Source organism: Passer domesticus, chromosome 1 (genome assembly GCF_036417665.1).
Source record: "Passer domesticus isolate bPasDom1 chromosome 1, bPasDom1.hap1, whole genome shotgun sequence".
Classification (NCBI taxonomy): domain Eukaryota; kingdom Metazoa; phylum Chordata; class Aves; order Passeriformes; family Passeridae; genus Passer; species Passer domesticus.
The window spans coordinates 152,019,594-152,046,140 of NC_087474.1; the positions used below are offsets into that span (position 1 = coordinate 152,019,594).

The following is a 26,547-nucleotide window of genomic DNA, read 5'->3' on the forward strand; positions in this document are numbered from 1 at the left end:
TTCTTAAATTACTTCCTCTGCATCATTGTAAAACTAGGCTTACATGAAGAATGAGTTAGAATGAGAACACAGAGGTTTTCTCTTCCAGCCCTGTATTTATTTCCATGTTTCTCTTTCTTTCAAGAGGCTCTACATTATAATTAAATTAACAACAAATATAGTTAAATCGAATGGTTCAGTTAGGGTTTTCTGGAACATTATATATAGAGACTGCTTTCAAGCAAGAGTGGACTTTCTTTCTCTTTCCTTTTTTTTTTTTCTGCAGTAAGCCTCCATTTCCTGCTTTCTTTGAAAAATTGTACTACGAATTATCAAGAGGTCACATATTCTAGCATTCAGCAGGAGCTGCCAAACCTGCAGTAAATATTCTCTTTAAAGTAACATCTTGTGTGTTTCACTTCACACATGGCCCCAGAGCTTATAGGTCATGCACAAATACAATGGTGGTCTTTCATGACCACAAGAGTTTCTAAATTTCTGTGTTTGGCATCCTCTCCATCTGTGTGACTTATTCTGGTCTCATAACTTTGCAAAGAATGACCCTGGCATATTCAGAATTTTGTTTTTCACACCCCTCTCCCCTCAAATGTGAAATTAATTGGTTCACAGCTCTTTGCAGGATTGCATGTAATTCAGTTTAGGGTGTTATTAATGCTTCTTAGAGGTCTTTTAAAAGCTAAATTATTCTATGATTCTGCATCTGCTCTAGGTCATACCAAGTGTCCATCTAGCCCATTGACCCCTGCTAGCAATGTCCATGCAAGGAGCTATTGTGGAAAGTAAGAAAAGGGTAAATACACCAAGTCTCTGCAACCTCTCAGCTTCTAGGACAAGTGAGTAATGGTATAATTTTCTGATGTGAGCTGCACAGCCCCCAGAGCCATAGGTGTGGCAAAAGAAGGTTATTAAGAAAGGATTTGGGGTAATTTTGATGAGTATAAAAATCAGGTTTCAGTTCCTAGAGGACATGGAAATGATTGATTGGATAAGAGTAAAAATGGAATTCACAAAAGCTCAGGGCCTTCCTTTCCATGAGGTTTTGTGGCTACAGGAATTCATGGTTACAGGAACTGGAAGATCAGAATTACAAGAACAAGGAACATCTGTGCAGATTAAGAACTAGTTTTTTTACCCAATATTGATACATGCTTAAATTTAATGTATTTGTTCTCCCCAAAAGACTGAATGAAGATTTATAATTTTTTAATTTCAAGTTATTAATGTCAACAATGCATTTAAATGCTAATTGAGTCACTGGAAACTCCTTTTGGTTTAAGGAGTTCTAGCACCCATTATTCTGAGTGCTAATAGCTATAAGCATTGATTACCTACATGTACCTGAGCACTGAAAGGTCTCACACAGGCCAATGTTGATCCTGATGTCTGATCTGTAGCTGTTTGCAGGACTTTTAAGGAAATGACTGGTGACATTTAAAAATGAGAAAGCACATGGATGCCAGAAGATTGGTACCCTGGTCTTTTGTTTTGAGGTTTGGTATCAAAAGAATTGAAAACTTTTTAAAAATGCAAGTGAAACCAAGTCTTACTTGGTACCTCAAACATCAAAGTTTGATCTATTTTTATGCCTTTCTTCTTCAATATCTAGTGCTTCATACACAGGAAAAGTTTGCATGGTGTTACTGCAAATTCAAACCCACTTATCAGATCAAACTGTACATCTATGCAAGTGTGATAGTGACAAGTTCATGAAAATCCCATTTAGGGTTTTTCAAACCATGTTCTTAGTTTCCCATATAGTACTCCATATATCCACAGAAGGCCTTTTCTGCATTCACTCTAGCAAAGACATTGTACATAGCACAAGATTGCTCCAAGGCCTCAAGTGAGATCAAGGAATATAATTTCTGGAGAAAAAAAAATTCATAAAAGCTATGTATTAAAGAGGTTCATGGCTGGTGAAACTCTAGGTATCTAGTTATAAACCAAACAACACAAGAAATGCATTCCCCATGTAATGTTATCAAAAATCTGGCCACTGACTTCTTACAAGTCTCTCAGGAGATAAGACTATTAATCTAGTAATCTGATTTCTTTGTATTATTTGATTTCCTTTACATCTCTCTACACAAAAGCAAGTATTTCAGAAGGGAAGTCCTTTATTTGAAAACTGAGTTGAGAAGAAATCATTGTTTCGTGGTTAAGGTAGACATTTGTTCAGCACCAGTACTGTTCAAAAGTGTCTATTTTTCTTCTGAATTTGTTCAATATCAGTTTCCCTTGAAGTGACTCTACAAAGACTTCTTTGGACTCAAGTTTTCTCTCTACAAGAAATTCCTGGTTGGAATTTCATTTTTTGTCTAAATAGTCTCTCTATGTTCTTACTCAAATCAGTCTGTCATCACTCTCTTTCATCACAACACAAATTGCATCTGTAGCATCATATCTACCTCTGCTCTTTTTGTAGGAAGCCAAAAGATAATGACAAAGGTTAATCAACATCCCTTAAAGACAAGAGGAATTCTCCTTGTTTCTTCCCTGTCTTTCTAAAACAAGTGTTCTTCTGAGTTGCTCAAGCTCCCCATAATTGCTAAGCAGGTCACATTTACAACAACCCATAAATGAAAAATTGTGGCTTGGGTTTTCAGACCCAATCTGCTTTCCAAGGACAAATGGAATAAGTGGTATGGACTGCAATTTTCTCCTCTTTGTTTTGGTGGGAACAGTGCTCACTTTTAAGTCTTCAGTTCATTCTTATTCAAAAGTGCAGAAGCTCTTAAATATAGAATACCAGCATAAACAGGTCCCTGGAGTCATCACAATGGCCAACAATGTAGACGTATAGCCAAAGACATACTAATGGTTTAATTCCTACTAAATGAGGAAAAGAGAATTTTGGAAGCCTAAACTCATAACTCACTTTCAAGCCAGTGGGATAATAGTCTCTTTGAGAGCCAAAATTAAAGAAAATCTTTTAAGTTTAGATTTATTTTGTATGGTATTTTCCTATCAGCCATTTCAATCCTTTTTAAAATGCTCCACATTTCTCCTCTCATGTATTGGCCAAACAAAGCCTCATTAAACAATTCTGAGTTCTCAGATCAAAGACACTGATATTGATTTTTTTTTGGTAAAAACTGTTTGCCTGTAAGATGCCAAACTGGATATAATTTCAGCGTAGCTTGAACTGTTTTGCTTGTTTGGGGAATAGAAACTGAGTTTTACATTTGACCTTCACTGAATTTCAGGTGAATATTTTACAGTTTTGATGAATATGAAACATTTTTGCTAGCAGTAGTGCCTGAAAGGTATTCATTTATAACTCCATACCATGCTGGCTCTTTACAGCATATCATTTTATGAATGCCAGAGTAGACTCAGTGGGATCTTTAACATCTCTGATGTATGATGTGGAATAATGGTATGATGCTGAGTAATCTGATTGACAACCTGTGACAGTCAATCAGGTACATGTATCTGTCTGTATTTTTTTCTTTAACTCATCTTGGCTTCAATCTGCCTCAATTTGTTGTGAGGGAGTTCTGTGTTGTAGCTTAAATAAAGCTTGGTTAAGATCAAGTGAGTAAAATTTCGTCACTAAAAATGGAAGACTAGATTGATCACACAGAGGAAAAATGTGCGTGGATTTTAGGGAACTGTTTTTGTTCAAATTCCACAATAAAACCCTTGTATTGAAAATAAGTGATTTGATTTTCAGGATTGTGGAGCTTTGTTTACTTCATTTAAATATAATGTTGATAAAAGTAAACTTGGTAATACCAAGCAGTTTCAAACTGAGGTGAAATAAAGTGTTCTGCATTGTGTTCATTTGACATGAACTGAATTTGTTTTACAAAGCTATTCTTTGTATTTTTTTTTATGATGATTCAACCAAATTCATCAGAAATTTTCAGAACAAAAATTAAATAGAACCCAAAGTATTCCTTCAGTTGTAACACTGAAAAAAATTACTGTGAACCAAACAGCACAGAGGTTTATGTCAGGTTGCTGCAAGAGAAATAGATTTCATGTGCAATGCATAGTAGTATGTAGATATTTGTGAGCAAGGAAACAATTAACTCACCAAGTGCAACTGCTTAATGAAGCTTTTTAAAAAGCCTATTGTCAAGATATTTATGATATGAACTGATTTTTTTTACAGATTATTTAAGAATAATTTTCAGTATGTTTAAAATTATTCACTGATGCATCTTTTTGTTTTGAAGAATAATTCCTTATAACTTCCTTATGCTACAGATTCCAAAACAAAGGGATTAGATCTATAAAATGGACTAGTGAAGTATTTTAATACTGAATATAGGCCTTCTTTTTTGTTACACATTCTTCTGTATAAGGATTCTATGTTGCAACACTTACAACAAACTTTCTTCTTGTTTTGAAGTCAAGAAAAACAACAACACCAAAAATATAGATGATTAATCCCAGCACAGTCATGCAGAGCACCTCAGCCAGTTGCTGGTGTTCATTAGGCATTAGTTAATGGAGAGAAAGGATTGTCTCTGGAAGACAGGGCTGAATGTCCACAAGTGTAGACAGGCATCTGCTCAGAGTCACCATCAGCAAATGGCCAGAAGTGTGTCCCCAGTGCATTTCCCTGTGACTCATGACTCACCACTGAGCCCCTGCAGCCTCTTCTGAGGCTAAATAACCTTCACAGCAACATCCCCACTCTGTTAAAGGGGATGTGACACCAGTGCCCACTTCTGTCATGGTAGCTCAACAACTCCTAAAAGTAGGAGACCTTTTGTGTGCAAGCATGTTGATGTGTGACTTCAGCACACTGGGCTGGCCTTCACCACCAGGTTGTTGATTATTTGGGAGAATCAAAGAAAGCAGAATTGCCTTCTACATCTCTTGTTGAGATTGATTACTCACCTATTTGTGGACAAGATTTGAAGCAAATGAGAATTTGGCAGGGGCAGGGGATGGAATAGTAGTTAGAGAACAGCTGAGAACAGGCAAACATGGCATTCTGGTACCTGGAAAATTATGCATCCAATCTATTTGATAAAAGACAGATACTGTGGGAGGGAGAGGATAATCTTGTGTCTGAGACTGTTGGCTGAAATTCTTGTTCCTATGGAGCAAGGTTAACTGCTTGCAATGGCAAGAGAGAGATATAGGATGGAAGGACTCAAAAATGAGGCTAGAGAACAGAAACTAAAGAATAGACTAGGATAGAATAGTTCAAGCTGGAAGGAAAATACAATGACCATCTAGTCCAACTACATGGCCACTTCAGGAATGGCTAGGTGTTAAAACATATTATTATCTACATTACCCAAATGGCTCTTAAACACTGGCAGGCTTGGAGCATCTATCATGTCTCCAGGGACCCTATTTGAGTGTTTGATCACCCTCTTGGTAAAGATATCTTGACCACAGGGAGAAGAACTTTCCTCCCCCTTTCCCTTTTTCAGGAAGCTGTTAGAGAGCACGAGCACCCCTCAGCCTCCTCTTCTCCAAACCAGACAAACGCAGAGCCCACAGCCACTGCTCACAGGACATGGCTTCCAGCCCTCTCACTGGCTTTGTTGCCGACCTTGGGATGCATTCAGGGACCTTCACATCTTTCTTCAGTGGTGAGTCCCAGGCTTTCACCCTAGGCTGAGAAAAGTGGGATAATCTTCTCTTTTTCCTGGCTGGTTGTGCACCCCAGGATAGGGTTAGGGCTCACTGCTGGCTCTTGGAGAGCTGCTGCCCAGCCAGCACCCTCAGATCCTTGCCTGCAGGGCTGATCTCAGCCACTGCTCTCCCAATTCATACTTGTGCCCCCTGTTGTTGCATCCCAGATTGAGAATATGGCATTTATTCTTGTTAAATTCGATCCCATTAATCATTGCTCAAACTTCCCCTCACCCTCTACAAGGGTGACCACCTCCCAGTTTAGTATCATCAGCCTGCTTGCTAGCATTGCATTCAATTACCCCTTTGGGTTTTCTGTGCCCTCTTCTTGCACTGAAGAATGTATCCCTTTATTATGCTTTAGCCTGTTGTGATCAGTGGAGTAATTCTGATTTATATGCAGGAGTGGAATTGTTAACATTAACCATGTAATGGTTCATGCAATATCTGGGACAATTTACAAATCATTTACTAAATTAAAGTAGAGTACAGCTAGATTGACTTGGAACGTATTTGTACCCTCCTATTTCGGGTAAATAAGTTTTGGCATCTAGTTTTCTGGACCTGTGACATCTTGGAGAAACACCAGTACCTTAATTTTAGCTCAGTGCCTTCCATTTGGAAGAATCCTAAAGTTCCTTTGCCCGGAGTACAAATGACTTCTCTTTCTTCTTTCTGTACATTTGGTGAGGATTTAAGACAGGGGTTTTCTTCCTCCATTACAGTTTTTTCATAGCTACTTTGCACATAATGATGTTCTGATCCGAAAAAAACCAAAGATTTAAGAAGAGACATGAGAGGAACATGACAGTGCAACTATTAACTTCTTTTGCACTAGGAAAGAGTCCCGTGTTCTCAAGATCTTCAAAACAAACAGAAAGTCAATCCATTGAGAGAGGTGACATAATGAAATACAGATCTCTCCCCTACTTTCCCCAATATAAATGGTACTATTTTCTACAGAATAATGGTCCCGATCTTAATATTGGCAAAAAGGGCTCCCCAAACAGGAAATGCATGTTTCTCTTGCTCTGTTCAGGCACTTTAACATACAAAGATGCTCAAAGTCTGAACTGATGAGTTTCTTTGGCAGTGATTATCCCACAACTATTTAATTAAGCAGTATGGGGGATTTCCTCTTTACTTCCGCTCCAGGCTTACTCACAGATACCACAGATGCAGATCTCTCAAATGACAGCCTTTTTTCCCCCTTCCTAAACCTCCAAGAATTTAAAGATTCCTTTTAGAATAATAAATTTCCCTTTTATTGTGACTCAGACTTATTCAGTCCAATCCAGTCTGTGCAAACACGCATGCAGCTTTAAATTAGCATTTGTGAACAAGCTGGGTTTCTTTGGCTGTTTGCTGAGACTTGGCAGTTCAGTTCTTTGAGGAAAAAAGAAAGAGAGATTCACGTCTATTTATGGCTTGATTTTTAGACATGCTGAGTACCTCCTGTGGACTTTGAGAGCTGTTCCTCTAGAAATCAGGTCACTGATGTGATGCTGGAAGGAGAAAGCACAAGGAAAAATAAGGGCTGTGATTTTCAAACACAAATGTTTATATGGTTTGAGGAAGATAACAAAATGAATAAATAAACCTGTTTTAAAATGTGTTGTTTGGAACTATGACTGAGCTCCATATTTCAGACTGAGTTCACTGCTGAAAAATGCCGGTGTGCACAAAAGCACTGACAGGCATCTATTTTGTAGTATAAGCAGAATTCTTGCTTCTGTCCCCAGCCAACTTGCCAGTAAATCACTAAAAGCTTTCCCAGTGCAAGTCCAGCACTGTCTGAGGAGGTTCTTGCTCTCCTGCCTATCTCAGCTGCCTGCCACTGCCTCCAGCCAGAGGTTCATGTCCTCTCAGCACAGCTTGGAGCAGTTGCCCAATGAAGGCAAGCATGAAGTTATTCAGTCTGAGTAGAGGAGCTAATACATTTTAAAAATATGTCCTTCACTAAAATGCAGTAGGCAGTGCATGTGACCTGTTCAGCTGTGGGATCTGACCAGGGTAACATTCTTCACCAGAGGTAATAGGTAATAATTGCCTCTCTTGGTTTTTTTTAAGCCTCTTTTTAACCCAGATTTTTTTTCTCTGTGGCACCCAAAATTAAATCACAGTGGCACAGAGAGTAGTTGGTATAAATTCAAACTACTAAAGAATTTTAAAAAGGAATGTTTTCCAAAACTTATGATGGTCAGTTTATAAAACAAACCTAGAATTTAGGTTCCATGTATAGTACATATAATTTCATTGCAACAATGTACTGGTCGGTTTCTTATTAAGCATTAAAAATGTTGCATATGAATTGCAGAGTTTTATTCCCTCACCATCTGCTAAGACAGTGTTAAAGGTGGGATTCCCAAAGGTACTTAAGTTCCTAAAGTGAGAATTTCTGATTTTTAAGGACATTATAATTTTTGGTAACTTGTTCTGTCTAACAGACTTCAATTAAAAATTAATAAGCAAATGTAAACCAACCTATATTTTTGGGATATATAACATTTTTAGCTTTTTATACTCAGAAGGTACTAATAAAACTGTGGCAGTTTTATAAATTTTCAATGCAACTTAGTGTAGACATTTTCCTGCAAAATAAGCCCAGTGATTTCTGTTTTTCATTAACTCTCAGATACCCCTCAGTGTCAATGAGAATCAAGTATTCAGATTCCTCCAACACCTCTAAATTCTGCAGTAAATATTTAAATTCTGTGACTGCTTTTGTATGTCAAGATCTCTTAATTGGAATTGGAACAATTGCTACCAAGAAAAAAAATATTGGAAAAAAAAAAAGAGATTGAGTAAATTTGTTGGTTTGGGTCTCCTTGAAGGACTGAACAAGTCTAACAATTTCATTGCCAATAGTTGCCAATAGAATAAAATACCTTGTGAATTGTTTTTTTATTCATTAAAAGAAAAAACAACACACGCCCTCCCCCCCCGCCCCCAATAAACAAACAATAAAACAAACAAAAGGGCTTTTTTATGCCAATTGTCTGCAAATATGAAATATTTGGGGTTTGGAATAAAAGCTCAAGTGGGTAAAACTGCTTCTGAGTATCTGACCTGCATTATAGTCCTGTTAGGTGGGTTTGAAACAAATGCAATTAAAGAAGGGATGAGTGGAAGGGTAACTCTTACATTTCTATCACCTTCCATATAGCATCTTCCATAGTCTTTTTTTCTAGGATAATAAAAAAAAAAACAGTGTGGAGATGTCTTGTGGAAGTTGCTTGCAAAGATCTTTAAACAACATGATGAGAACTAGGAAACCTGTTCATGACAAAAGAGGAGTGAGATAAGATGAGCATTCTCACACTGACGAGCAATTTATATTGCAAGATTAAATAATCCAGCTGAAATGTTCAAAAGCAACAAATTTTAAAGCAGAATTTTCAGTAATTTCAATCTGAACTGAATTACAACTTTAAAAATACAGTCTTTGTGTATTCAGGAAACTTAAAAGATTGTTGTTCAAACCTGCTCCAGCTCTTTTGTGCAAGAGCATCCCCTCAGTAGGCTGGACTGGTCCCTGCCCAAAGAGCTCTCACAGTACACAGCTGTGCAGAGATCAGAGAAGGGCAACAGCAACTGGGATTTACCAGGCATGATATCTTACAGATGTAGGAGACCAAACAAGAAGTCAAATAAAAATAATTGGGGGAAAATGAGTATTGTTTATGTTTGAAAAGACACCAATATCTTGATCTTTAGGTAATAAATCAGCTCTTTAGCTACTGATCCATTTTAAACTATAAGTTATTTACATCTGTTTATTGTCGAAAATGGTTTTGAGCCAAACTCTGCATTTCTTCTGGATTCTGTCATTGTTTCTTTCCAGGAAGACTTTTGGCTGACTGGGTGACTGATTGGTAAGAATGAAAATGCAAGATGCATGTAATGACAGGGTTAGAAGGGCTGGGTTTTCCTCCTGGTTTTACTCTGAGAGTCTGTGTGATTTTGGACAGCTCATCGCAGCTTCCAGGGCTTTGTTTCTCTTGAAGATGAAATTCCAGATGTTTTTCTTGAAATAATTCCAGGCATACAACACCTGCAAACACTGAACTTCCAAGCAAATTCCACTTTGTTATTCAGTTTCAGACAAAACTCCAGACAAAGCTGAAAATCTCTCTCAGCCCAGTCCATATTATATAACTAGAAAACAGTTTTATTCCACCTTATTTCTCAATATGAAGCAAATCATAATTCCTAGAAATGTTGTTATTGTATTTAGAAATATGGCCAAATAAAGAACATAATTCAAATATGAAGACTTAAAAATGGCCTGCAATTATTTAAAACAACATCATATCTCAGTGTTTGAAAGTCTCTGTCCAGTCCTAAAATAGGCTGCTAAAATTATGATCTCTTTCAGAAAGGTCCAACACTTTGTCACACTTCTTGAAATCTTTTCTGCTTGTGAAATCATTTGTTGTTGATGATGTTTCTTTATTAATTAAATATTAAAGACCTCAAGAAAGAACTCCTGTCAGGTTCAAGAGGCTGCATGTTATAATACATAAGGGAGAATTCTCCTTTTTGTGGTATATATTTTTAATATTTCTCCACCTCTCAGGATCTGTTTTTGACCTACTTGAAATTTTCTCTTCCCTCTTCAGCAGAGATGGTGTCTTGCTTCTTAATACTTGTGACTGTTGTATTATCACTGCTGTGCTTGTACTATCTCTCAAACATCTTTATATATCTGCTCTTGAAAATTCAGATCTACCAAAACATTTGCAAGAGATTAATCAATCCAAACATAATATTACACTTGCTTTCTTCAGGTGAGATCTGATTTTGTGCTTGTTCTTTTTCTTGTCCCTGCTCACTGCAGAGGAGTTGCATTAGGTGATCTTTAAAGGTCCCTTCCAATCCAAATTATTGTATGATTCAATAACTCCTGGGGAGTTAAAAATGGCATGGTATTTTTCCAGGCTCAATATTTGTCGTTTGCAGACAAACCTTCATTAAAGCAGTCTGCCTCACCCAAGCAGTGACACATGGTGTCAAGCACCACGGTTTGGGCAGGTGCTCAAGGAATGATGAAAGTTCTTCCTGAATCCTTCCAGGGTGCTGCTCCCAAGTCAGCTTGGGAAAACCCAAAACCCCAAAGCTTTCACTGGATGGCCTCAGTGCCCAGCCAAGCTTGGCAGAGCAGAGTTACCAGTTATGGCAAACAGTGCTCATCATTACAGGTGCCAGTGCTTTTTCTCCACACATCCTGATCATGAGTGCAATAGTTAACCTTGTTGCTGCTTGCACTGAGATCACCAGAGTTCACTTAATGCTCTCTGAAAAGCACGGAGATAGTTCCAGTCTATATTATTCTCTGAACACTCAGGCACACTTTTTTGTACCAATTACAATCTATTCAGCTAGAAGTTTACTCGAAAAGACCCTGGGACAGAACAGTACTACTGACACAGAAAACCCAAGTAATTTGTGCAGGTCAAGACATAGGAAAGAAAATTGTAATTAAAAAAAAACCAAAACAAATCCCAAAACTTTTAAATGCAGCAGGATCTTAAAACATGAGTGAGAGAAAGAAAGGAAATCTAATAACAAAAAATTAGAGCAGGAAGTCTTGAGGATTTGTTTGCTCTTTTATTTTTTGCAATTTTAGATCTAAAACCATGATTTGAGCTAGTTTTCTGCTAGAAGGTAACAAACAGAACCAAACATTGAATTTGTCTGGTTTGGTCATGTCCTCACCAATTTTTCAGTGCAGACCCTTCCCCTGAACAGCTCCCATAGTTGGAACTACTTATCTGCAGGTGGTAAAATATTTGTTGCTTTGAGACACAGAGTAATATTGCCCACTCTCTCCACCCACATGTCTATGGGTTATGAAAACCAGACAGCCAACAAGACAGGTTTGTATGTATGTCTGCAGCCTCCTCAACCCCACAACACTCTGCAAAAAAAAAGAAGGGTGCACTGACCTTCTTTAAGTGAGCAGTGATGTAATGGTGCTTGTTAATGGAGTCTCAGGGGTATCACGACTGCAGGACTTTCCATTACAGTTCCTTTTCTGGGTCTTCTCCAAGAAACAAATCCAAATATAATCACCTCATGTGCTGCAATGGAAACAGCCCCAGAGTATCACTCCAGTGTTTCAAATCAGGCAAGCCTAGAAAATCAGCAAAATTATGCTTTGTGTTTTAATAGTGATTTCCTGCAGTACTTTTCTACACTTTTCACTGTCTTGCAAGAGTTCCTGAAATTTTTAAGAAAATACTGAGTTGTTGGAGAGTACAAGGGAAAAAAATGCACCTAAAAGTTTGCAAAATAAAAATGAGAGAAATGCTAGAAATAACAGATTTTTATGAGGTTCCACTACACTGTTCCAGTTTCCTGTTACTGCAGGCAGCAAGAACTCATATAATCCCCTTCACAAACTAAGCGAACTCCACCCTCAATCTCCTTTTATTACTTTGTACTTATTTTGGAAAACTGCTCAAGAACCTCACTCCTGTGAATATTGGAAACCTTATCATTACTGACCTGTCATTGATCAAGATCAGATTATTTTTTTACCTTCATTTTCAACTGATTTTCCATATTTTACTAAAGTAGTTCATTGTGTTCATGTAATCTCCCCTTTTTTCCCCCTTTCATATTTTTGCTTTTTAAGTCTTCTAATTTATGCTTTTTTCCAGACTTCATGTCATTAGCAAATTCTACTAGTCTCTTACTATTATATTTGTGCCATAGTTTCTGATAAAAATACTTAGTAAGAGGTAGTTCAAATCTATTTCTAGAGGAACTCCCAATTTAACACAATTCATGGGTTTAGAGTTTTCAACTAGATCCTTACTGGATTTAGGATTCATTTATTCATTTACAGGTTTTCCAGTTTAATTTATGACTTCCCATGTGACAATTTATAATCTTGAAAGCCATATAAATTTAATCTACCAAAATTTCTTAATCTAAAAGTCATTCCTCATTAAAAGATATGGAGCTATTCTGGTTCAATCTGTCTTGGGTAAACTGAAGCAACATCTTTTGGATAATTTTAAATATTTATTCTACAACACTGCATAGTTAAGATCAAACTAACTTTAAAAATATTCTCTTACACATTTAATATTTTCTCACAAAATTGCTCTTGGGAGAAGAACTTTAAAGATGAAAAGTGGTGTTTGTCAGTGATGCTTAACAGCTGGTAACAGAATGGATGGAGGGCCTCATCCACAGTATGTATAAGTCAGCTGGAGTCTGTCCACTGACTTAACAATCTCCAGGTCAGTCTTACAGTAGTCTAGAAAATGACCACTTCTTTTTTGACTTTATTATCAGCAAAAGCATTGTGGCCCATCTCCCAAGACAGAAGGGAATACACACAGAATTGTAAGACAGATTTTTTTTGCTAGTTATTTAGTAACTAGTTTTCCTATCAAGTTGTAAAATTGTCAATATTATTATGGAGTACATTATATTCACATGCTGATAAAGTATCTAGTCTGAAAAAATTTCCATCTTTAACTTTCAAGACTGCAATTTCAGAAAATATTGCTTCTGGACAGTATAAATAAAGACGAAGACAAGTGCTGTGGAATTATGACAAAATTCTTATGGAGCAGTCACAGCAATAACAGCACTTGTTAACAAAAGATAGCTATATATTATTAAAGAAACATTTAGTAGCTAATGCAATTATTTGGGCTCAGAAATAGTGTTACATCATTGACTCATTAAAACACTGACATTTGGTCATATTCGGGGCATTTAGGTATGTCCATATATAGTGTTTAGAACAGGCATGTTTCCTTCAAGGTTGATGTTAGGAATTTTGTGTGTTCCCTTAGGTAGTTAACACATGGCATTACAGTCCATGCTCAGAAATTCCCTGAATCCTCAGCACAGTGAATGAGTGCACTTTTGAAATCATGTCAAATTCACCACATCATTCTAGTTACAGAACCAAGATATAATATAGATCTTAGCCTTCCAGGCTGAGAAGAGGGGAGTGGAAATCAGGCACCAGTTCTTTAGAGAAATACAGGTTCTTACTCTCTGGTGTGTTCATTACCCCTGTTTTCATTCCATCAGGGATAAAAGTTTTGCTTTTCCAGCTCCTCAGATTCTTTGAACAGCAGTGCAGAACCTTTTCCCAGCTACTGGAACGTTCACACTCTTGGAAAAGTACCCTGACAACAGTAAAATAGGTGAGACACCTCTGAGCATGGACAGCAGCAAATCCCAGGAGGAAAGTGCAATCCCTCTGTATCACAGATTGGCAGTGCAGGCACTGCTTGGTTCAACCCTCATCTCTCTATTTTCTGTACCTTGGCACGGTTTCCAGCAGGATTGCTGCTGGTCCATGTGCTAACTCCCAGAATTCAACAACGAGGTCAGTTAGGTCCTCCTCTTTCACAGTCTGCCAAGACCTCAGTGTCTAAGTTTACCTGGGATAAACTTTGCCTTCAGGCTACAATCTATTTTTTTTGAGGTTTAAATATTTCAGTGACCACTTTTAAAGGCTTTTTTTAAAGGTTTTTTAAAGTGCTGAATAGAACAAGGCAAGTTTTTGTGGAATGAAGAGGCAAATGAAATGCAGATAATAGTTCTGAAGTCCTAGACTTTACATCCTTCCTCAGATCAGGCTATGGAACAACAAGTGAAGAGACAGCTTGTTGATTTTCATTACACTGATTCCAATTTTTTGTTTTTAATAGGAGGGAAAGGGTCAAAAAAGGGTTAAAGAACAAAGTTTTCCACCTATGGATGATATAATCATGTGTTGTAATGTTTTTGACAGACATTTCAGTGATTATGTGAATCAATAGGGATTTGCACTCCATATCCTGTAAAATTGGGAAGAAGAGTAAATCCAAACTAACAGGAGATGTCATGATTAAGCCAGGGGAAATATTCTGGTTTGGATTAAACAACATTCAATAGAAAAATACATTTTTCTATTGGATTGTCAATACCCTCTAAAATCCATTTTCTGTATAACTACACTCTCCCATACTGATTTATACATTGCTAGGATATTTATATCTAAAATGCAGGGAAAAAGTCCTCTGGAAAATATCAGGAGAGGGATAATAGAAGAAAGATTTTGCTTTTGTAGTTTGAGACAGCATTTCTGAACTGCAAGGCCCTCAAGCTTAGTTACAGAAATACAGCCCTCAGTCAAATAAAAATAAATACTGTGCATAGGAAGAAATTTAGGAAAAGTTTAATGGATAGATCACAAGTCTGAAATCACATTTTACATTTCTTTCCAGCAGACAAGAGTTCACGAATGTTTGCTTTTTAATGTTTGACCTCCATGTAAGCTTTGCTTTCATTTTTTGGCTAAATTTGTAGCTTTACCAGCTCATGAGATAAAAAGGTGGAAATCATACAACCCTGTTTTTAAATTTACCTGTAAGACTGGGTAGAAAAGATTATTCAAAAAAAAAAAAAAAGGAAAAAGAAAAGAAAATAAATAAAGAAAAAAGAAGGAAAGTGAGCTGGTATTGCAATGTCCAGTTCTTAATGCAAATAAGTCAAAAGTTTACAGTCTGACCACTTGAGCTCTGCCTGTTTCTTATTGGAGTTATATATTTGATTGATTTACTTCACAAGCTGAAAAGCTGTATGGATGAAATGTTGTGGCTCCAAGTAAATGAAGAGAGGAATTCCACTGTGGAAGTGTCAGACATCTTCAAAGCTGTGTCTGAGCCAATCTGTGTGGTGCTACCCATTATGGTTTGGATGTGAACTCCACCACACACAAATCCTTGCTTACCTCTCAGTCTATGTGACTTCAGGATCTTGATTGCATTCATCTGACTGTCACAGACATCCTTTGGCACCCAGTCCCACTCCCAAACAGATCAAGTGCCACTATGAGCACAATAAGTCTTTTTTTCAATCCCACTATTCCCATTGTTCCATGAAACTCCCTCCCCTGGCAATAAGAACCTTGCAGCCAGTTTCCAGCCTTGAGTCATGCATGGTAGGTTTTCACTCATTCAGCCTTATGCTGACATGTTTCTAAAGCTTTAATAATCGATTCTCTTCATGGAATGTACCCTGATGCATAAAGAGTCAGGAACAACATCCCTTCTCAGCATTAATTTTGACATACTAAGCAAGCCAACACTTCCCGACTCCTAATACAAGTGAAACTCTGTCTTCCTCTCAATAATGGTTTCCATGAATATGTCCTATATTTCTGTTAAAAAACCCCTCTGGATTTATACATGACTCCAGGATTTCTGTCTCATTTAAATCCACTGTGTATTAACTCCAATCAAACTGGGTCCAAAAATATTAAGTCTTTCAGCAGGACACACTCAGCTCTGTTTTATATCTACTTGGTACAGCACTTCCCAGAAGTGTTACCCCTGAATATTTTGGTTCTGGAGATGTCAGACTTACTGCTCAGATATTAAATATGTGACGTCCATGTGTGCAGCAAGTCTGAAGAGATGCAAAACATTAAATTTAGTGCATCCAGATATTTCACTGCAGTTGAGCCTATCTGAGAAATGTGGGGAAGAGCAGAGCAGTTCTCCTTGCCTTAACAGCACCCTTTACCTGTTTCCAACAGGAATGAGCAGAGGTGATTGTGACTGAACACATTAACTATATGCACTACACTTACAGCATCTCACCTAATTACAATTTTGATTTACTTTTTGCTTGGTCAAATCTCAGGGCTGTCTCAGAGTTCTTTGTCTTGCAAATATAGATAAATATGGTAACAGAACTGCTTTTGAATTAATGTTTTAAATTGTCATTTTGTTCCAATGGGACAAAACTCTCAGAAGATGAAAATTTGAGATAATACCATGGTGTATTAATAAAAAATATGGCATATATTTTTCATGATGTGGATGAAGAAGACACAAGTGACATTAGCTTTTCAAAAGTCTTACTTGTAGTATCTCAGTATTTATTGGCTGGATGATTTTACAGAAGTAAATTTTACCAAATCAAATAAAAAGAGACTTTTTTTGTACACAATGACTGCTTTGACCTTCAAAAGCACTCTATAGTGGTCAACTCATCTTCCTCTGCAAACAAATTGAAGTAAGAAAGAAACCTTTTGGAGTGTTGAATTTGAGACTCAGTAGATGAGAAAGGGTAGAAAGGGGGGTCACACAGGATACGACTCACACCCAGAAGCTCTTGTTCAAGCTTGTGTGCCTTTTGGTGAGTCAACTACAAAAGTTTTGGTTTTAAAGGTTACTGCTACTATGATTTACTGCAAAAGAGCATTATTGGCAGTAATGTCTCACTTTAATAATGCCTCACTCCATCCAGCTAAACTGTGCTTAAGTCACTGTAGCCTTAAGCACTCTGAAATCATTTCAGTAAATGTGGTTTTAATATATATATATGTAACGGTTGGATAACAGCAAATCAGTGCCAGAGCTGGAAAATAACCTGGGACTACTGGCCCTCAAGTCTATGCTCTAATTAATGCAAACATTTCCTCTCTTATCCAGCAGTTAGGATTGCAAGTGATACAAAAAGAAAGTGAAGAGTTTGTGTGGATAGTTTACTAACCTGCATCTTGTAAATATTAGCTACAATTGGATTTTTAGTATAAATTCCAGATTTCAGTATAAATTCCAGAGCACTGTTCTCAGGCAGATACTTCTCTGATTCATTGGTGTTTTTTGGGTTTTCCTGGCTTTGTATTAAGGGAATTACATCTCACCGAGTTGTGTAAGAAGGATTGAGAGCTGTTCCTTGGCTAAAGCAATGCTCACACAAAGGTACTCAGTGCCAATAAAGCTGCTTCAAGTCTGCCAACTAACCAACAGCATTTTTCTTCTTCCACCTTTTTTTTTTTTTTTTTTTTTTTTTTTTGTTATTCCTCTTTGGCTGTGAATGGTTCTTTATTGTCTCCAATTCAGTCCTCCTGTCAGGAAGGGTTTTCTTGAGGATAACAACATAGCCAGGGTGTCTGAGTGTCTGAGCCTCTGTTGGTCTTTTCCCAAACAGTCTAAATCAGTGTTTTCAAACTGTTTTAATTTTGTAACTCCCTATCTTCAAGGGGAAGAACAAGACTGTGTAATGTTTAAGCCTCCCAAGAAGATGCCCACCATGGTGTAGTTGACAAGCTCTTCAGAAGACCTGGGGTTGCAAGTTGAAATTAGCTGGCCAGAGTCAATGTCTTATATATGAACTTACATCTGTCTAGAGCATTTTCAGTCCAAGGTTTGAGATGAGAGAAATATTTCCAGTGATAACTTTTTACTTAAAAGCCTGTCCTCCATTAATGGTGTTTCCGCTACATTAAACCATCTGCTTTGTCAACTTATTTACTAACAGAGTGATGAGTTCAGAAATTTCCAATTGTATCAACTATTTCATTTCTAAAAACCCTCGTCAGCTTCTGAGCTGCTGAATTTGTGGGAAGATGGGTGGGAAAAAAAATGAGATACAGTTCAAATTATAGTTAGTGGAAAAGCCTTTCCTCTCTTAGGTTATGCACCTGTGTGAGAAATATTGAGGGAATTTTCCTGTTTTCTGGGTATAATCAGCTGTCACACAACCAGGGCAGCATCAGTTACTCACCACAAACCTTTCACTTCTGCACCCAGGTGGAAGTGTGAAATGGTATTTCTCTGTGCACACACACAGTTCTGCCTTTTGTGGCTGAGCCAATAGCTCTGGTATTTTTCTAACGTTTCCTTCCACAAAAGAACAGATGAGTAACAAGTGATTTCTGTCATGGGGAAATATGGTGGTGAGGACATCACTCTCTCAGAGAAGTCACAAATAATGAAAGGAGAGGACTTTATAGCCAGGAGTAAGAAGGAAAGAGTTGTAAACTTCAGCCTGAAGATTTTCTGGGATCTCAATCACATGTTCTAAGGTGATAATTCAGAAAAGTTTCAGGTGTTCCTAAAAACTAGAGAAAAGTCCTACAAAACATGACTATAAAGCTGGCTCATTGTACAGACTGAGTTATTTTCAAATGATCACTAATAATTTCTGTTCCTATGTGTACAGATCTAGAAACCTAATTTAAGTCACTGCTTTTTTAATATGTTAACCTGCAATATTCATAATTGTCTTTTTGAAAAGTAACTGTCTGTTGTACTGCCATGTCAGGATACTAGTACAAGATTAATCATGTATTCAGGAGCTAAGAAAATCAAATTTGTCTCAACTGACACTGTTTTTCATTTCTTTTATCATTAAGTCAGAGGTTTGGCTTCCTTTCTGTAGAAAGTGACCCAAAAAGAAGTGGGAAGTTGTTTTTTACTTTAGACATATGACTTCCCAAACAAAGGAATCAATCTTCACTGCATTACACATACACATTACAGATAAAGCTTATTCTGACTGTGGGGGATGCACTGGTCTGAAATCACTCAGTAGCTAGTGAAAAAGATCAGAATGATCAATACTTCCAACAAAAGACACACACCAAAACTCTCAAATAGTCACCAAAAAACAGTCAGGGAAATCATTTCAGTTTTTCCATCTTTACATTTACGGTCTTATGAGTTTTTGAGATATCCATTACATGAGTGGTCAAAGCTCCTCAGTGGGATATGGTGCAATTTATCTGATTCTAGATCAGCTAAAGCAACCATCTGCTTTGTCTGATACCCATACACTCATCTACTGGCTGCCAGTTAGCTTTCAACCACATGGCCATCTAACCCTTATACAACATTAATTGATTTTAGGGAAATTGAAATAATTTTTGGTTTTGCAGCCTCACCTTGCCTCTTTTATTTATTGTACAGAACTTGTTCACACCAGGATCAATATTCACAGTCCTTTGCAGTGCCACAATTGCCAAGCAAATGTCCACAGTGAACCCATATGACCCTGGGAGACTCAGCCACAAGCTCTCAGAGATCCCTTGAGACAAATGAGGGCAAAATCATCCGGGGATCCATCTCCACAGGGAAATCTTGAAGAAAACATGTATTTCTTATAATGACTGAGAGGGTGCTCACCAAAACAGTGGGTATGATATAAAAGCCTGAGAAAGAAAGGTCTGCACAGGTGTTGTCTGTGTATGCAGACATCCTCTGAGTCCTGTGCACATCAATGCATTTACACATTTCCAGAGCCATTCTCTTAACCAATTTCACTGAACAAAGAGTGAGATTATTGTCATGTACAGTGCTGACACAGTCTTCAGCTCTGCATGTGTAACTTGGCAAAATTTACAAAGATTTTTATGGTGTAAGAATAAAGTTGCAGGAATCATCCAAATCTTGCTCAAGGAGCTGAGGGCAGGATTAGATGATGTCAGGATGCCTTATGCTGCCCACTGATATTATCTAGTTGAATGCTATTTATGAAGAAATTAAAATCTTCTGTAATTACTAACGTGATAAGGACTGCTGAACAGAAAAGCTCTGCAGGAAAAGGTTCTTCTTGTGTGGAAGGAGGCATAAAAGGGGTGGGGGGATACTGTGATGGTTGGCAGAGGAAGTGAAGTGTAATGTGAGGGTCATTGTAAGTCTTAGAACTGAGATAGGGATTCTGTGAGTGCAGAGAAGAGGAAGAAGAGTTAATTAAAGTGCTCATGTACAGAATGAGCATTTTTGCAGGCATGAAGACTGAAAAATCTGGTAACCAAAAAGTAGAAACTCCTTTTCATTCCTTTTTTATTTTATTTTTTTTTTCTTTTTCTTTTTTCTTTTATCTCTGCTCAGTATCTCTGTGAAAAACTTGTGAAGCAGAGATGTTTTCAGTTTTTTTTTTTTTTTGTGGGAGGTAGCAGGAAGGAAATTGAGAGGGATTTATGTACAGTGCTTTGTTGCTTTCAGAAGCAATAGGAAGTTTGTTAATTTGTGCTGTTGGCCAGAGAAGAAAACTGAAACCCTAATCTCAGAAGAAGGTAAATCATTACCAATTTCGACACCATCACTTTTTTTAGCTTTTTCTGGGGTGTAATTATTTTTTGTTTCCATGGACAAGGACTACTGACTAACTCAGTCTCACAGAAAGTGGATTTCCATCTCTCAGAGGAAACATAAGCAAGGATGACGCTCTGGCAGAATGGCAGGTCTGTGCTAAGCTCCTTGTCTCCAGACCATCTTGCTTTAAGCAGTGGATATGTTCCTTGCTACTGACTGGAGAGTGAAAGTGAAATATAAGTATTACAAATTACCTGAGCTAATGAAGTATTAGAATTACTCACACAGCCAAACAAACCTGCCATTCTCCTCTAAACACTAAATTCCAAATAAGGACTCCATTGTAAAAACATTAATTTAGTGTCTCACAAAAATAGACTTATATTTGGTCTTGTCTGGGTGCTCCTAGTTGCCCAAAAGACAGATGTCAGTGGCAGTGGTAAAAAAACGTTCTTCCATATCATGTAGATTGTTACTGGAAATCAATCCAGGTTGTTGTAAGCCCTTCTCAGCCCAGGCTTGTTTCTAACCTGACAAAAAATAGTTTATCCTTACAGCATACCATGCAGTGGTAGAAATGCTTATCCTTTGGTCACTTACTTACTGAAACAAAACAGTGTTTTACTGGCATGGAGATGGTAAATTTCATGTACAGATTGCTATTGAAGACTTCTAGCAAATTATAAGAAACTTTGGCACATCCATTCCCCTTTTCTCACCCTTTCCCCAACATAATATTTTTCCTTGAAAGATACCTCTCCCCTGCCCAGTGAATCCTAAAGCTTATGCTTTCATCATACAAGCAATTGTTTCTCACAAAAGACCTTTTCTTCATCCTAAAATTAGCAAGGCTTGTGAGGGGGAGGGAGAAAACTTTTATTTGTAAGAAATTATTTGCTTTTCTTCTATGAATGATAATGAAGTGTTGAGGTTTGGGGTGGGAATTATCAAGATATTTTTTCCCAGCACTAGTTCCATTGTCAACATCACCCAGTGCTGAAGTTGATTATAGAAGGGGATGGAATTTCTGATGCATTTTTAACCTACTCCATCAATAAAATTTCAGCCAATTCTTTCCCCTAACTTTCCAGCCACCTACAACAGCCTCACAGCTTCTGTAAGTTTGTGTTTGAACCATACTGGGTGGAGGAAGCAACTGCACTAGGTTTTCCTGTTCTAAGCAGGTTTGAAACGAGTTAGTTTTTAAAGCAAAGAAACCACAATTGTAAAACCAAAGCCATGTTCAATTTGAGAACGAGCACTACTTACGGGTCAATTCCAAGAATGTTTTCATTTTCTGTTACCTGACAGTTGTATAACTTTGGGTCAGTTATACTTAGGTTTCCAGAGAATAAGAATTGTCTGCTTTCATTTATAACTGACAGTAAATTTCAAATGAAAGAAAAAGCAAATAATAGTTCAAAAATGAAACACAACACATCAGTAGTAGCTGAGTATTCATTGACAAAATCTAGTGACTATCAGAACCTTTTTTATTATATGTTATCTGTTTCCTTTATTCTGGTTCATCAAAATTGTATTTACAAAAAGATGTCCATTTCAAAGGAATTTCCATAAATAGTCCCTTTCTGTAATAAAGAGTTTTAACACAACTCTGAAGCCCAGAGCCCTGCAAAATGATGATAGTTCAGCTAAAACCAATTCCAAATCAGAGAAGCTAAATGTTTCTCTGATTTCTGTGTTATGCCCTACTTACCTGATTCAGAACAAAACTGATTAAGTTTTTGTCATCACAACAACTTTTAATAGAATATCCTGTGTTCAATTACGTTTCAACGGGATCATGTTCAGTTCTGAAATCCAAGAGAATGTTATCACAGGCAGCTGGTTTTAAAAACATTCCTCTGTCATTAACTTCTGATTCTCATGTGTCATCAGCAACAGTTTGTCACTCATTCCATTCTGTCTACTGATACACATCAAGAACCAAATGAAAACAGAATTGTTGAGATACTGAGCAATCTTGAATGGTAGCCAAGACAGAAAGTAAAAAAGCTTGGGGTTTTATTTTTTAAATGGACTTTTAATCTTCTTTGAATTCTTCAAATTCATATTAATTCACAGGAAGATGAAAAAATGCTACAGTATTATGACCATGACAAGATTTTTGCATTTCTGCTAAAGTGGTTTATCTGGTCTTAGTTTTGCACATACACAAATTGTCATATCAACCAGGAATAGCAGGCTCATTTAAGATCTTTTTTTGTGTGAATAAAATGTATGCTGTGATTCAGGCTCGTAGGAATAAGGGGATATGCCGGGGTCGGCTGTTGCTTGTCTCTGCCCCAGCACGGGAAAAAGTGGTTCTGGGTAGGCCGCGCTCTCGAGGAAGGAGTCTGGACTCTTGCTTTCGGTCTTCAGTCGAGTTTATTATTTCTTATCTACAAATATTTTCTGTCTGTCCAGCCGAGGTCTGACCAGCAAGACAGCCAAAGGCACTCTCCGCCGCCCACGAGGCGGTTGTCTCTTTTATAATGAAAATTACGTATTCGATATTTACCTTTACTTCCCAATACTTTCTGCCCTTGTTGGCAAGTGTACTCTTTCTATGAACCAATCCACACATGCCAACATCATCCTGAACATGGATGCCAAGGAGAAGAAAGAAGAAGGACAGGGCATGCCCAAATTCCTCCATCTTGGGACTCCTGATCCATGCACAGAATTCTAGACCCCCCTGTACAACACATAAAACCCCCCTGTACAGTGCATTATAACTCAAGTTCTAACAAGTGAATAACATCCCCTCTCTATTCAGACATGAAATTCTCTCATCTCCTCATCTTCAGGTGTCATTTCTTTAAAAGGATCAAAGTCAAGCCACCAGGTACTTTTGGCAACATTCCAGGGCCTCCGAGCCCCCCAAGGGTTGTCTCGGTAGCTCTGGACATCCGGAGTGATGTACTGAGTTCCCACAGGGATACAGAAAACTTTCATTTTTACAGAAAAATGAAAGTTTTCTGTAAAAGACTGAAAATAAAAGTGAAGACACTATAAGAAAATCTATATATGGACACTATGATAAAATCTATATACATGGCACAATTGCTGCTAACAGATGAATACTTTCCTTTCTACAGATACCATGGTCACACTGCTTACACTAACACACAGAGGAAAGTGCTACTGTGTCAAAATATATTATTTTAAGTAACTACTCACAAACACTGCACAGGCCTCTGATGGACTCCCAATATCTGCAGTGCATGCACAACCATTTTAGCAACAGTGATTGCATCTGGGTGACAAATTGTAGTGAGCACAGGTTACATCAGCCTTATAACCCTGGAAAACCCAGGATGCATTCCATGTGTAAATGTGCTGGTGGGAAAGGACACCCTTGTACATGCAACAAGTAGGAATATGTAAGACTTTGGTGAAGCCTTAAATCTGGTTTCTAACCATTATGCGACAAGGAGACTGATCCAAGAACTTAGCAACTGCAGAGAAATTATTCAATCTTGGGGCATGCATTCAACAGAAACAATGAAAGTCCTAACCTGCTCCTTCATTTTTGCTGTTCATATACCCATAGCAAGCCCATGCCCTGAAGAGTTGTAAACAATGTATAAAATTTTCCTGTACTGTTATAGCCCCACAGAGCAGAAAATGGCCTAATCATTTCTTTATCAGCCATATGAACAATAACAGTGCAGGTCATGAGTTACCTCAACATGATATCACACATTAACTTCTGTGTAAATTAATATTTTTCTAGCACAAAAGCCCTGGCTCTTACATTTATTCCTGATATCAGGCTGTGCTTGACCACCATAGAATGACTTGGGTTGGAAGGGGCTAAAGATTATCTAGTTCCATCTCTCCTGCCATGGGCAGGGAAAACTTCCATTATATCTGATTTCTCAAAGCCCCATCCAACACGGCCTTGAGCACTTCCAGTGATGGGGCACCCACAGCTTCTCTGGGCAACCTGTTCCCAGAGAAGCTGTGGGTGCCCCATCACTGGAAAAAGTATCTCTTTGTAATATGCAATTGAAACCAACTCTTTTTCAGTTTGAAGCCATTCCTCCTTGTCCCATCACCACACACTTGTGAAAAGTCTCTCTCCATCTGTCCTGTAGGCTTCCTTCAGGTACTGGAAAGCCACAATTGAGTGACCCCAAAACCCTCTCTTCTCCAGGCTGAGCAATCCCAATTCTCTCAGTCTTTTTTCACAGGAGGGATGCTCCAGCCCTCTAATTATCTTGAAAAAGCAAATCAATCTACCGTGTGGTTTGTAGGCAAAATATGTAATTGCTATTCCCTAGGCTGTGATTTTTCATGTGTGATTTGTATTCTTCCAAGCACTAACAAATTTTTGGGGACTGAGACTTTGTTCACTTTTTTCCTTCAGTGTCTGATCTCTGGAGAAAGTTTAAGGACCCCAATTAATTCTAGCAAAGAGAAGAAATGGGAACAGAAACTTCCCCCCTAGATTAGGGGAAGGTGGTTATCTATCACAGTGCTAGTGGAAGCTCTTTGAAGTGTTATATTTCTATTACTATAGCATAAAACTTGAAAAAAAATGTTCTCCTTACACAGAAAAAGATGGTGAAATAATATTATTTTATCTTTTATTGCTAAATACTGTAGCATATAAAAAGCTTAAATAAGCACAATAAATTTCCATGCTTTCTTTTCAGGTAGAGTTCCTCAGTGGGCTCATGGCATCACTCAAACCCACTAAGCACATGTACAGAATGGGTGTGGAAGTGGGAAAACCCACATGTATGGTGGTATATATGTATTGCAGGTATTTGGCAAGTTTCTGCTTAGTTTGAGGAGAAACCAAACACAAGGTTCCACCAGTGACTAGGAGGCTCTTGAAAACAGGACACCATGCTATGATGCATTTCCCAGCCTCAGCTCAGTCCTTGACCTGTTGGTTTCCACAGTAGACTTCCAGCCAGCTAACAAGCACAAGAGAGGTGGTGGTGGTGCTGCTGTGTAAATGCATTAATTCCTAATTCTGGTGGGAGCAGAAGGTAAGAGTCAGCTCAGTCCCCCTGAGGCTTGACAATTGATGCAGGCAGCCTGAGGCAGGAAAAGACAGAGGCAGTTCCTTGGCAGGACAGATGAACTGATGAGGAGGAGCATTTATTTCCCTCTGTGGCTTTTACAGTTAATGTTTCAGATTTTGTGCAAAGGCTCCCACAGCAGCCAGAGCATCTCTCTCTGTACACACCACACACACACATGTGTGTGAGTGCAGGGGGCTGCATAGGAAACACAGTCTGAGACACCCTTTTTGTCTGTGAAAGGAAGTGTTTGAATTGGAAGAAGATTCTTCCAAGGAGAAAACATCAGGGACACATTTATACATAGAAGTAGAAACTTCTCTCTGAACTTCATATAGGAATGAGTCTGAGAGGCAGATTTTATAAACAGACCCCTCTGGATCTCTGAAGAGAGGATTTGAAAAGTCAAACACATCTAAGACATGCCTATAAAAGTAAAAATCACACTGCCCAGAGCCTTTTAAGCAACAGACTTATTTCAAACAACAGAATACTATAGCTCTTAGTCGTTCTCTCTCTTTCTCTCTCTCTCTCTATGTAGACATACATTGGCACAATTAACCTCTGAGTAAAGATGCTGTTAGTTTAGAGATTTTATCCATTACAACTGTAAGACCCATGGCTGAAACTTGTTGATTCTTTCTGCTGAGCAATACGACAGGCAAGTCAGATGCCCAGAGAAAAAACCTTCCCTTTGTTTAGCTAAAGGAATGAACTGGTTGGGCCAAGAATCATTGCCTGTCATTTAAGAAGCAGCTTGGGTAACTATTGTTATATTAGCAGACTAAGTTGAGTTAATTCACCTGAAAATGAATTAATTCACCTGAAAGTGAAAAGTTTTATATCAGAATGCTGGAATGGACAGTTATTGTAATATGCATTGGATAGACATTATGAAAGGCAAAGGATGCTGGAAGAGTCTGCCCAAAATGAGAGTAGAAAACCTCAGGACTCATGATTTATTCCCAGTCACTTTCAGAAAGGTTTATTTTCACAGTTCCTTCAACACAAACTGCTTTGCTCTTGTAGCACAGTGAGAGCTAGGGATGTCTGCA

The 26,547-nt window shown here is 37.9% G+C and overlaps 1 long non-coding RNA gene across 2 annotated transcripts in view; it reads left to right on the forward strand.

The window, feature by feature from the left end:
• LOC135290046 (uncharacterized) overlaps window positions 1–26,547 on the forward strand; it is a 44,901-nt gene that overhangs the window by 5,007 nt on the left and 13,347 nt on the right. The window contains exons 2-4 of one of the 2 annotated variants that reach the window (XR_010352782.1): window positions 710–833; window positions 5,400–5,561; window positions 7,044–7,176. This is a non-coding gene — a long non-coding RNA (uncharacterized LOC135290046). Of the gene's footprint in view, window positions 1–709; window positions 834–5,399; window positions 5,562–7,043; window positions 7,177–26,547 lie in introns of those variants that run through there. The other variant, XR_010352781.1, reaches the window with a different exon arrangement.